Source organism: Phocoena phocoena, chromosome 4 (assembly GCF_963924675.1).
Source record: "Phocoena phocoena chromosome 4, mPhoPho1.1, whole genome shotgun sequence".
Taxonomy (NCBI): Eukaryota; Metazoa; Chordata; class Mammalia; order Artiodactyla; family Phocoenidae; genus Phocoena; species Phocoena phocoena.
This window is the reverse complement of record NC_089222.1, coordinates 28,185,852-28,197,893: the sequence shown is the minus strand read 5'-3', so window position 1 is coordinate 28,197,893 and position 12,042 is coordinate 28,185,852.

Genomic DNA, 12,042 nt, shown 5'->3' with positions numbered 1-12,042 from the left:
TTGATATCTCCTTTATATATTTAGGTGCTTCTGTACTGGGTGCATATATGTTTACAAATGTTATGTCCTCTTCTTATATTGATCACTTTATCATTATATAATGCACTTCTTCATCTTTTGTTATAGCCTTTGTGTTAAAGTCTGTTTTGTCTGATGTGAGTCTTGTACCTCCCCTTTCTTCTTGTTTCTGTTTGCATGATATATCTTTTTCTATCCCTCCATTTTCAGTCTGTGTGTGTCTTTAGCTCTGAAGTTACTATCTTTCAGGAAGCTTATATGTGGATCTTGTTTTTTATTCAATCCACCACCACATGTCTTTTGATTTGAGCATTTAATCATTGACATGTAAAGTAATTATTGATAGGTATGTACTTAATGCCATTTTATTACTTTCCAGTTGTTTTTGTTGTTCTCTGTTTATTTATTCTTTCTGTTTCTTCCCTTGTGGTTCTACTAGTATGATTGTGTTCCTCTCTTTTTAGTTTTTGTGAATCTATTGTAGGTTTTTGACTTGCATTTACCTTATGTTGGTATGTAGGGTTCATATAGGTTGACCTATATTTACTTGTTTTAAACTGTTAGTCTCATATGTTCAAGCACATTCAGGAAGATCACATTTTTTACTCGTCTCCCCCACATTTTGTGTTTTTGATCTCATATTTTACATATTCATGTTTATCCCTTAACTTTTAATCTTCATACTGGCTTATTTAAGTGGTTGATCCTCAGTCATGACTATATATTTGCCTTTCCTAGTGGGATTTTCCATTTCCTATAGGTTCTTGCTTCTTTTCCACTTAGAGAAGATGCTTTAACCTTTCCTTTAGGGTAGGTTTAGTATTGATGAACTCTTTTGTTTTTCTTTTTCTTAGAAGTTCGTTATCTCTCCTTCCATTCTAAATAATAATCTTGCTGGGTAGAGCATCCTAGATTGCATGTTTTTCCCTTTTATCACTCTGAATATATCATGCCACTCCCTTCTTTCCTGCCAAGTTTCTGCAGAGAAATAAGCTGATAGCCTTATGGGGATTTCCTTGTATATGACACTTTGTTTCTGTCTTGCTGCCTTTAAAATTCTCTTTAACGTTTGCCATTTTACTTATGATGTGTTTTGATGTGGGTCTGCCTGGGTTCATCTTGTTTGGGACCCTCTATGATTCCTGTATCTGAGTATCTGTTTCCTTCTTCAGGTTTGGGAAGTATTCAGCTATACTTTATTCAAATACATTTTCATTCCTCTTCTCTCTCTTCTTCTGGGATAATGTTGAGTGTGAATTTTGAGTTGTGAATATTGGTATGATTAATGTTATCCCAGAGATCTCTAAATTGCTTTTATTTCTTAAAATTTGCTTTTCTTTTTGCTGTACTGATTGGGTGATTTCCATTATTCTATCCTCCAGATGACTTATGCATTCTTCTGTATCACTTAGTCTGCTGTTCATTCCTTCTAGTGTGCTTTTTATTTCAGCTACTGAATTCTTCATTTATGATTAGGTCTTTTTTATTTTCTAGTTCCTCATTAGAGTGTTCAATGTTTATATCAATTCTTTTCCCTAATCCAGTTAATGTTTTCTTATTACCAATGCTTTGAATTCTTTATCTGGTATATTGTTTATTTCTGTTTCATTATTTATTTTTTCAGATGTTTTTCTCTTGCTCTTTCAAACGTGATTAGTTCCTCTGCCTTTTCATTTTGCTTAACTTTCTCTGCCTCTATGAATTTAGGTGAAACAGTTAAGTATTGCAGTCTTGAAGAGGTGATCTTATGTGGGAACATCCCTATACAGGCTGAATGTGCCTAGTGCCTTTGGTGGGAGAGCTGATTTGATGAGGACTCTAGGAACATCTTTTCTCAGGGAGTGCTGGCAGCTATCACCTTTTTGGGAAGTGGGGCTGAAGCTGGAGAGGCTAGAGCTGGCACCAGGTATGACTCAGGTCTTCCCATCTGCTCAGTGGCTAGCACCACCCTATTGGAGGCAGAGTCTGATCCCAAGTTACTAGAGCAGAAGCCCTGTGGGTTGGGCCCAAGCTTGCTCTGTTCCCTTTAAGTGTGTGTTTTTCCTTCTCCCTGTACCAGGACCCTTGTCCTGGAGAGAGGGAGTGTTGAAGCAAGTGGGGCCCATGTGCAGACAGAGTACCAGTGCTCTGCCTGTGCAAGAACCTGCAGCTCTGCTCGAATGCAGCCTTGGATGCAAGCCCCCTTTGTCCCCCACAGCCTATGAATGCCCCAGCCTCTGCCATCCCTGCCCTGTTGTGGAACTGCTCCACAGGGCAGGTGGGGCCTGCATGGATTCTTGACATGTATACAAGGTAAGCTATGGTGGAGTAGCCACCATCAGAGATCTGGGCTGCTTCTGAGGCACTGCTTGAGCAAACACAAGCAATGGCCACCACCACCCCATGCAGTCGTTGTCCCTGGACCAAGTCACTTCTGCATCCCATGGTCATGTCTTTTACTGGGTTGTGGCCACCCTAGATCCAGTGCCATGCTGTGACATAAGTGAGTAGGGCCACAGAATTCAGTCAGTCTGGGCTGGAACACATGACACGGTGGTTGCAGGAAACCTGGCAGCCAGTAGAGAAGACCTCTCTCTGCCCTGCCTCAAGGTCTAGCCAGCATGTGCAGACTCCTCGTGAATGGAGTCCAGGCTTCCCACAGCTCTTCCGTTTGTCCCAGTGTCCTCCAACCAGCCAAGGAGGCTTGTCTCCCCTGTGTAGGACCCTAGGACTAGAGCTCCCAATCTGTGGCTCAACTTGCTTACTTCCCAAGGTGGGTATCTGCCCATGTAATGTCTCTTTTCCTCTGATCCCCTCCCAGGGGCACAGATCCCAACCCAATCAATTTTCTTCTCTTCCTACTCAATTACATGTGTATATTTCTTACAGCCTTTGTTGTACGGAAGTTCTTCTGCCAGTTTCCCATTAGTTTTCAGTGAGAATTATTCATAATGTAGATGTATCTTTGATGTCTTCATGGGGGGAGGTGAGCTCCATGTTCTCTTACTCTGCCATCTTGATTCGAACCCTGAAAGATAGAGAAATTTTGAGAAAAACTGGTTTCTGGCTAAGTGGATTGTGGTACTACCAGTTAAGACAGGGAGCATACAAGAAGATGCCTAAGGTAAAATCAGTTTTGTTTTAAATCTGTTGAATTTGGGATGCCACTGTCATACCCAGATAGAAATGTCCAGTAGGGAACTGAGTTTGTGAATCTGTAGCTGAGGACAGAGATCTCTGTGGGAAGTAGAGTTTGGGGAATTTTGTATATGTGGGTAATCATTGAAAACATTTTAAAAGATGAGATTATCCATCTCATTTTAGCAAATAAGGATTTGCTACATAATGTATCCTATGCAACAGGACATTTAAGGTTTATGTGGGAAATATAAGTTGTGAAAGAGACAAATACCTGCAAAAGTATGAGAACCAGAAGGATGTGATATCAGGGAGCAGAGAGCCATGGAGGATCAATAAATAAAAGCTAAATTGTTTCCACTGAATTTGGAAATACAGAGGTCATTGGTGAACTATGCCAGAATCACTTCCATAGAGAGTTGATAGAGCAAGCCAGATTGCAAGTAATTGAGAAATAAATGGAAAATAAGATAGTAGAAATGCTTTTAGACTCTATAGTGGATATAGGGAAAAGTAGAGACAACAGATGACTTTTTCGGATGGGAGGGATAAGCCTAAATTTTGTCTAAGGGAAAGAAAACAAGAAAGAAAGAAAGTAGTTGAAGATATAGGAGGTAGACATTTCAAAGGGATAGGAGTGGAAAATTCAGAGGAATTGCCAGGAAGAAGAAAAGGAGATAAGAGGAAGACAGATGGTTTCTGTTTCATGTTATCAATCCAGAAAGGAAATATCTATATGCTCAGTGTCCAGAGGTTGGCAGTGCATCGACACAGGTTGGTTAGTTAAGATGGATTTGGCTAGACCAGGCTACCACACCTAAATTTCACATATTCCCAGACTGGAATTGTTTTGTATTCAGTAAGTGCAATATTCAAATTAAGAATGAATTTAATTTTCTCTTCTATCCTGCACTTGTGTGTGTTTGAGTATGTGTTTCTTCTCCTCTGTATTTTTTGAGTCTTCATAATATATATATGGATCATTTTCACAATCAGAAAAATGTTAAGAATGTTGCTATCATGAACATAACAAGAATCAATGGGCTAGAGAAATTGAAGGAAAACATCTGACTAAATTCAATGGGAGGGAAATGGACAATGTTCCTTTCTTGTTACATTAACTCAAGGCACTAGACCCACAGGTATCATACTTAGAAAAAATAAATACAAACATTGAAAGCAAACTAATTCTACAAACTAATTCTAGAAATTTCCAGACTTATTTTTTAAATGCTTTGTTATTCATTTTTAGAACCTGTAAACAAACCCATTTCTGGTAGTCTTATGTCCCTAAGATTTAAGTCATCACAGTATAATTATAATAGGAAGAAATATACTATGAGGTTTAAACAAGCCTAGAAATAGATTAGCAAAACTTTTAATAATTATGTTTGTGAGTATATATAATTGAGTTGCTGACAAATAAATCAGATTTGAAAGCTAATGGACATGGTTGGCAAAATCATTTTTCATATTGAATCACTGGAAAAAATATTCAATGGCCCTGTTACTGTGAATTATATACTAAATTATAATGCATTTCCAATATTTTCCTTGTACGTTCATGGACATTTATTTTTCCCCTCTACATTGAAAGATCATTTTAGCCAATTATTTGAAAGTTAGAAATTGTCAGGTATTGTTAATATATTAATTTTTAATGTATTGATTTTTAAAAATATTGATTCTTCTCATCCAAAAGCATTGCTTATATATCCTATATTTTACAGATTTCATTAAAATTTCAGTCCTTTTCATGAAGGCCCTATCGATTTTTTTGTTAAATTTATTCTTAAATTTCAAAGTCGTCTCCACTGTGCATAGTATTTTTTTTTAACTCTTTCCTTTTTAAGGACTGATGGAGATGATACTGCTTGAGAGAGGCAGAAAATAAATGTAATAAATGCATTCATAGATATAAGAAGTTAAAATAAGTATATTCCATAGTACTTGAAAAAGATAGAGGGTACAACAGTTACAAAGATCCTGAGGTAGGAGTGTGAATGATATTCAGGAATCAGAATGATGCCAGTGACTGAAGTAAAAGCAAGAGAGTGAGAGAGCAATGGGAGATGATGTCAGAGTTGCCAGATCACGGAGGTCATTGGCTTCTACTCTGAGAAGACTGATAGAATAAAAGCAAGCAAGTCATATGGCAGTTCTATTTGCAGTATTTTAAGGAACCTCCATACTGTTCTCCATAGTGGCTGTACCAATTCACATTCCCACCAGCAGTGCAAGAGGGTTCCCTTTTCTCCACACCCTCTTCAGCATTTATTGTTTCTAGATTTTTTGATGATGGCCATTCTGACCAGTGTGAGATGATATCTCATTGTAGTTTTGATTTGCATTTCTCTAATGATTAATGATGTTGAGCATTCTTTCATGTATTTGTTGGCAGTCTGTATATCTTCTTTGGAGAAATGTCTATTTAGGTCTTCTGCCCATTTTTGGATTGGGTTGTTTGTTTTTTTGTTATTGAGCTGCATGAGCTGCTTGTAAATTTTGGAGAGTAATCCTTTGTCAGTTGCTTCATTTGAAAACATTTTCTCCCATTCTGAGGGTTGTCTTTCGGTTCTGTTTGTGGTCTCCTTTCCTGTGCAAAAGCGTTGAAGTTTCATTAGGTCCCATTTGTTTATTTTTGTTTTTATTTCCATTTCTTTAGGAGGTGGGTCAAAAAGGATCTTGCTGTGACTTATGTCATAGAGTGTTCTGCCTATGTTTTCCTCTAAGAGTTTGATAGTTTCTGGCCTTACATTTAGGTCTTTAATCCATTTTGAGCTTATTTTTCGTGTTAGGGAGTGATCGAATCTCATACTTTTACATGTACCTGTCCAGTTTTCCCAGCACCACTTATTGAAGAGGCTGTCCTTTCTCCACTGTACATTCCTGCCTCTTTATCAAAGATAAGGTGACCATATGTGTGTGGGTTTATCTCTGGGCTTTCTATCCTATTCCATTGATCTGTATTTCTCTTTTTGTGCCAGTACCGTACTCTCTTGATTACAGTAGCTTTGTAGTATAGTCTGAAGTCAGGGAGCCTGATTCCTCCAGCTCTGCTTTTCGTTCTCAAGATTGCTTTGGGTATTCGGGTCTTTTGTGTTTCCATACAAATTGTGAAATTTTTTGTTCTACTTCTGTGAAAAATGCCAGTGGCAGTTTGATAGGGATTGCATTGAACCTGTAGATTGCTTTGGGTAGTAGAGTCATTTTCGCAATGTTGATTCTTCCAATCCAAGAACATGGTATATCTCTCCATCTATTTCTATCATCTTTAATTTCTTTCATCAGTGTCTTATAATTTTCAGCATACAGGTCTTTTGTCTCCTTAGGTAGGTTTATTCCTAGATATTTTATTCTTTTGTTGGAGTGGTAAATGGGAGTGTTTTCTTGATTTCACTTTCAGATTTTTCATCATTAGTGTATAGGAATGCCAGAGATTTCTGTGCATTAATTTTGTATCCTGCTACTTTACCAAATTCATTGATTAGCTCTAGTAGTTTTCTGTTAGCATCTTTAGGATTCTCTATGTATAGTATCATGTCATCTGCAAACAGTGACAGCTTTACTTCTTCTTTTCCGATTTGGATACCTTGTATTTCCTTTTCTTCTCTGATTGCTGTGGCTAAAACTTCCAAAACTATGTTGAATAATAGTGGTGAGAGTGGGCAACCTTGTCTTGTTCCAGATCTTAGTGGAAATGCTTTCAGTTTTTCACCATTGAGGATGATGTTTGCTGTGGGCTTGTCATATATGGCCTTTATTATGTTGAGGAAAGTTCCCTCTATGCCTACTTTCTGGAGGGTTTTTATCATAAATGGGTGTTGAATTTTGTTGAAAGCTTTCTCTGCATCTATTGAGATGACCATATTGTTTTTCTCCTTCAATTTGTTAATATGGTGTATCACATTGATTGATTTGCATATATTAAAGAATCCTTGCATTCCTGGAATAAACCCCACTTGATCATGGTGTATGATCCTTTTAATGTGCTGTTGGGTTCTGTTTGCTAGTATTTTGTTGAGGATTTTACATCTAGGTTCATCAGTGATATTGTTCTGTAGTTTTCTTTCTTTGTGACATCCTTTTCTGGTTTTGGTATCAGGGTGATGGTGGCCTCGTAGAATGAGTTTCGGAGTGTTTCTCCTTCTGCTATATTTTGGAAGAGTTTGAGAAGGATAGGTGTTAGCTCTTCTCTAAATGTTTGAAAGACTTCGCCTATGAAGCCATCTGGTCCTGGGCTTTTGTTTGTTGGAAGATTTTTAATCACAGTTTCAATTTCAGTGCTTGTGATTGGTCTGTTCATATTTTCTACTTCTTCCTGATTCAGTCTTGGCAAGTTGTGCATTTCTAAGAATCTATCCATTTCTTCCAGGTTGTCCATTTTATAGGCATAGAGTTGCTTGTAGTAATCTCTCATGATCTTTTGTATTTCTGCAGTGTCAGTTGTTACTTCTCCTTTTTCATTTCTAATTCTATTGATTTGAGTCTTCTCCCTTTTTTTCTTGATAAGTCTGGCTAATGGTTTATCAATTTTGTTTATCTTCTCAAAGAACCAGCTTTTAGTTTTATTGATCTTTCCTATCATTTCCTTCATTTCTTTTTCATTTATTTCTGCTCTGATGTTTATGATTTCTTTCCTTCTGCTAACTTTGGGGTTTTTTGTTATTCTTTCTCTAATTGCATTAGGTGCAGGGTTAGGCTGTTTATTTCATATGTTTCCTGTTTCTTAAGGTAGGATTGTATTGCTATATACTTCCCTCTTAGAACTGCTTTTGCTGCATCGCATAGATTTTGGGTCATCGTGTCTCCATTGTCATTTGTTTCTAGGTATTTTTTGATTTCTTCTTTGATTTCTTCAGTGATCACTTCATTATTAAGTAGTGTATTGTTTAGCCTCCATGTGTTTGTATTTTTTACAGATCTTTTCCTGTAATTGATATCTAGTCTCATAGCATTGTGGTTGGATAAGGTATCTGATACAATTTCAATTTTCTTAAATTTATCAAGGCTTGATATGTGACCCAAGATATGGTCTATCCTGGAGAATGTTCCATGAGCACTTGAGAAAAATGTGTACTCTGTTGTTTTTGGATGGAATGTCCTATAAATATCAATTAAGTCCATCTTGTTTAATGTATCATTTAAAGCTTGTGTTTCCTTATTTATTTTCATTTTGGATGATCTGTCCATGGGTGAAAGTGGGGTGTTAAAGTCCCCTACTATGAATGTGTTACTGTCGATTTCCCCTTTTATGGCTGTTAGTATTTGCCTCATATATTGAGGTGCTCCTATGTTGGGTGGATAAATATTTACAATTGTTCTATCTTCTTCTTGGATTGATCCCTTGATCATTATGTAGTGTCCTTCTTTGTCTCTTCTAATAGTCTTTATTTTAAAGTCTATTTTGTGTGATATGTGAATTGCTACTCCAGCTTTCTTTTGGTTTCCATTTGCATGGAAATCCCCTCACTTTCAGTCTGTATGTGTCTCTAGTCTGAAGTGGGTCTCTTTTAGGAAGCATATATATGGGTCTTGTTTTTGTATCCATTCAGCCAGTCTGTGTCTTTTGGTGGGAGCATTTAATCCATTTACATTTAAGGTAATTAATGATATGTATGTTCCTATTCCCATTTTCTTAATTGTTTTGGGTTTGTTATTGTAGGTCTTTTCCTTCTCTTGTGTTTCCTGCCTAGACAAGATCCTTTAGCGTTTGTTGTAAAGCTGGTTTGGTGGTGCTGAACTCTCTCAGCTTTTGCTTGTCTGTAAAGGTTTTAATTTCTCCATCAAATCTGAATGAGATCCTTGCTGGGTAGAGTAATCTTGGTTGCAGGTTTTTCTGCTTCATCACTTTAAATATGTCCTGCCAGTCCCTTCTGGCTTGCAGAGTTTCTGCTGAAAGATCAGTGGTTAACCTTATGGGGATTCCCTTGTGTGTTATTTGTTGTTTTTCCCTTGCTGCTTTTAATATATTTTCTTTGTATTTAATTTTTGACAGTTTGATTAATATGTGTCTTGTCGTATTTCTCCTTGGATTTATCCTATATGGGACTGTCTGTGCTTCCTGGACTTGATTAACTATTTCCTTTCCCATATTAGGGAAGTTTTCAACTATAATCTCTTCAAATATTTTCTCAGTCCCTTTCTTTTACTCTTCTTCTTCTGGAACCCCTATAATTCGAATGTTGGTGCATTTAATGTTGTCCCAGAGTTCTCTGAGATTGTCCTCAGTTCTTTTCATTCTTTTTTTAAATTCTGCTCTGCAGTAGTTATTTCTACTACTTTATCTTCCAGGTCACTTATCCATTCTTCTGCCTAAGTTATTCTGCTATTGATCCCTTTAGAGTATTTTTTATTTAATTTATTGTGTTGTTCATCGTTGGTTGTTTCATCTTTAGTTTTTCTAGGTCCTTGTTAAATGTTTCTTTCATTTTCTCTATTCTATTTCCAAGATTTTGGATATCTTTACTATTATTATTCTGAATTCTTTTTCAGGTAGACTGCCGATTTCCTCTTCATTTGTTAGGGCTGGTGGGTTTTTATCTTGCTCCTTCATCTGCTGTGTGTTTTTCTGTCTTCTCATTTTGCTTATCTTACTGTGTTTGGGGTCTCCTTTTTGCAGGCTGCAGGTTTGTAGTTCCCTTTGTTTTTGGTGTCTGTCCCCAGTGGCTAAAGTTGGTTCAGTGGGTTGTGTAGGCTTCCTGGTGGAGGGGACTAGTGCCTGTGTTCTGGTGGATGAGGCTGGATCTTGTCTTTCTGGTGGGCAGGTCCACGTCTGGTGGTGTGTTTTGGGGTGTCTGTGGACTTATTATGATTTTAGGCAGCCTCTCTGCTAATGGGTGGGGTTGTGTTCCTGTCTTGCTAGTTGTTTGGCATAGGGTGTCCAGCACTGTAGCTTGCTGGTCGTTGAGTGAAGCTGGGTGTTGGTGTTGAGATGGAGATCTCTGGGAGATTTTCGCTGTTTGATATTACGTGGAGCCGTGAGGTCTCTTGTGGACCAGTGTCCTGAAGTTGGCTCTCCTGCCTCCAAGGCACAGCACTGACTCCTGGTTGCAGCACCGAGAGCCTTTCATCCACATGGCTCAGAATAAAAGGGAGAAAAAGAAGAAAGAAAGAAAGAAAGAAAGAAAGGGGATAAAAGAAAAAATCAAGTAAGGTAAAATAAAATAAAGTTATTATAATAAAAAAAATTATTAGAAAAAATATTTTAAGTAATAAACAAAAAAATGGACAGATAGAACCCTAGGACAAATGGTGAAAGCCAAGCTATACAGACAAAATCTCACACAGAAGCATACACATACACACTCACAAAAAGAGGAAAAGGGGAAAAAAATCATAAATCCTGCTCTCAAAGTCCACCTCCTCAATTTGGGATGATTCGTTGTCTAATCATATATTCCCCAGATGCAATCAAGTTGATTGTGGAGATTTAATCCACTGCTCCTGAGGATGCTGGGAGAGATTTCCGTTTCTCCTTGTTCACACAGCTCCCGGGGTTCAGCTTTGGATTTGGTCCCGCCTCTGCATGTAGGTCGCAGGAGGGCATCTGTTCTTCGCTCAGACAGGACGGGGTTAAAGGAGCTGCTGATTCGGGGGCTGTGGCTCACTCAGGCCAGGGTAGTGAGGGGCACGGAGTGCGGGGCGAGCCTGCAGCGGCAGAGGCTGGGGTGACTTTGCACCAGCCTGAGGCATGCCGTGCGTTCTCCCGGGGAAGTTGTCCCTGGATCCCGGGACCCTGGCAGTGGCGGGCTGCACAGGCTCTGCGGAAGGGAGGTGTGGATAGTGACCTGTGCTCGCACACAGGCTTCTTGTTGGTGGCAGCAGCAGCCTTAGCGTCTCATGCCCATCTCTGGGGTCCGCACTGTTAGCCGTGGCTCACGCCCGTCTCTGGAGCTCCTTTAAGCAGCACTCTTAATCCCCTCTCCTGGCGCACCAGGAGACAAAGAGGGAAGAAAAGTCTCTTCCCTCTTCGGCAGATCCAGACTTTTCCCTGGACTCCCTCCCGGCTAGCTGTGGTGCACTAACCCCCTGCAGGCTGTGTTCACGCCGCCAACCCCAGTTCTCTCCCTGCACTCCAACCAAAGCCCCGCCTGTCCCAGCGGGTGAGCAGAGAAGCCTCTCGGGCTGGTCAGTGCCGGTCGGCACCGATCCTCTGTACGGGAATCTCTCCACTTTGCCCTCCACACCCCTGTTGCTGTGCTCTCCTCTGCGGCTCTGAAGCTTTCCCCTCTGCCACCCGCAGTCTCCACCCGCAAAGGGGCTCCTAGTGTGTGGAAACCTTTCCTCCTTCACGGCTCCCTCCCACTGGTGCAGGTCCCGTCCCTATTTTTTGTCTCTGTTTATTCTTTTTTCTTTTGCCCTACCCAGGTACGTGGGGAGTTTCTTGCCTTTTGGGAAGTCTGAGGTCTTCTGCCAGCGTTCAGTAGGTGTTCTGTAGGAGTTGTTCCACGTGTAGATGTATTTCTGGTGTATCTGTGGGGAGGAAGGTGATCTCTGCGTCTTACTCTTCCGCCATCTTCCCCCTCTCCTGCTAGTGTTGGAGGCTCTCCTGCAGAGGTGGGCGGTGGCTGTGGCTCACCATGGGGACAAGGACACTCCGAGCAGGTTTTTAACGTGGACAAGACAGGACTGTACTGGAAGAGGAGGCCAGACCGACGTTACATCAGTAAGGAGAAGAAGTTGTTGCCAGGCTATAAAGCAGCAAAGGACAGGCTAACTCTGTTGTTTGGTGGCAATGCTTCTGGTGATATGAAGCTGAAGCCTTAGTTTATCATTCAGAGAACCCAAAAGCCCTTAAAAACATAGCCACGGGCTCTCTCCCTATTGTATAGAAGAGTAACCCCTAAGCCTGGGTTACACAGGCCATTTTCCAGGATGGGTTTTTCTACCACTTTATCCCAGAGG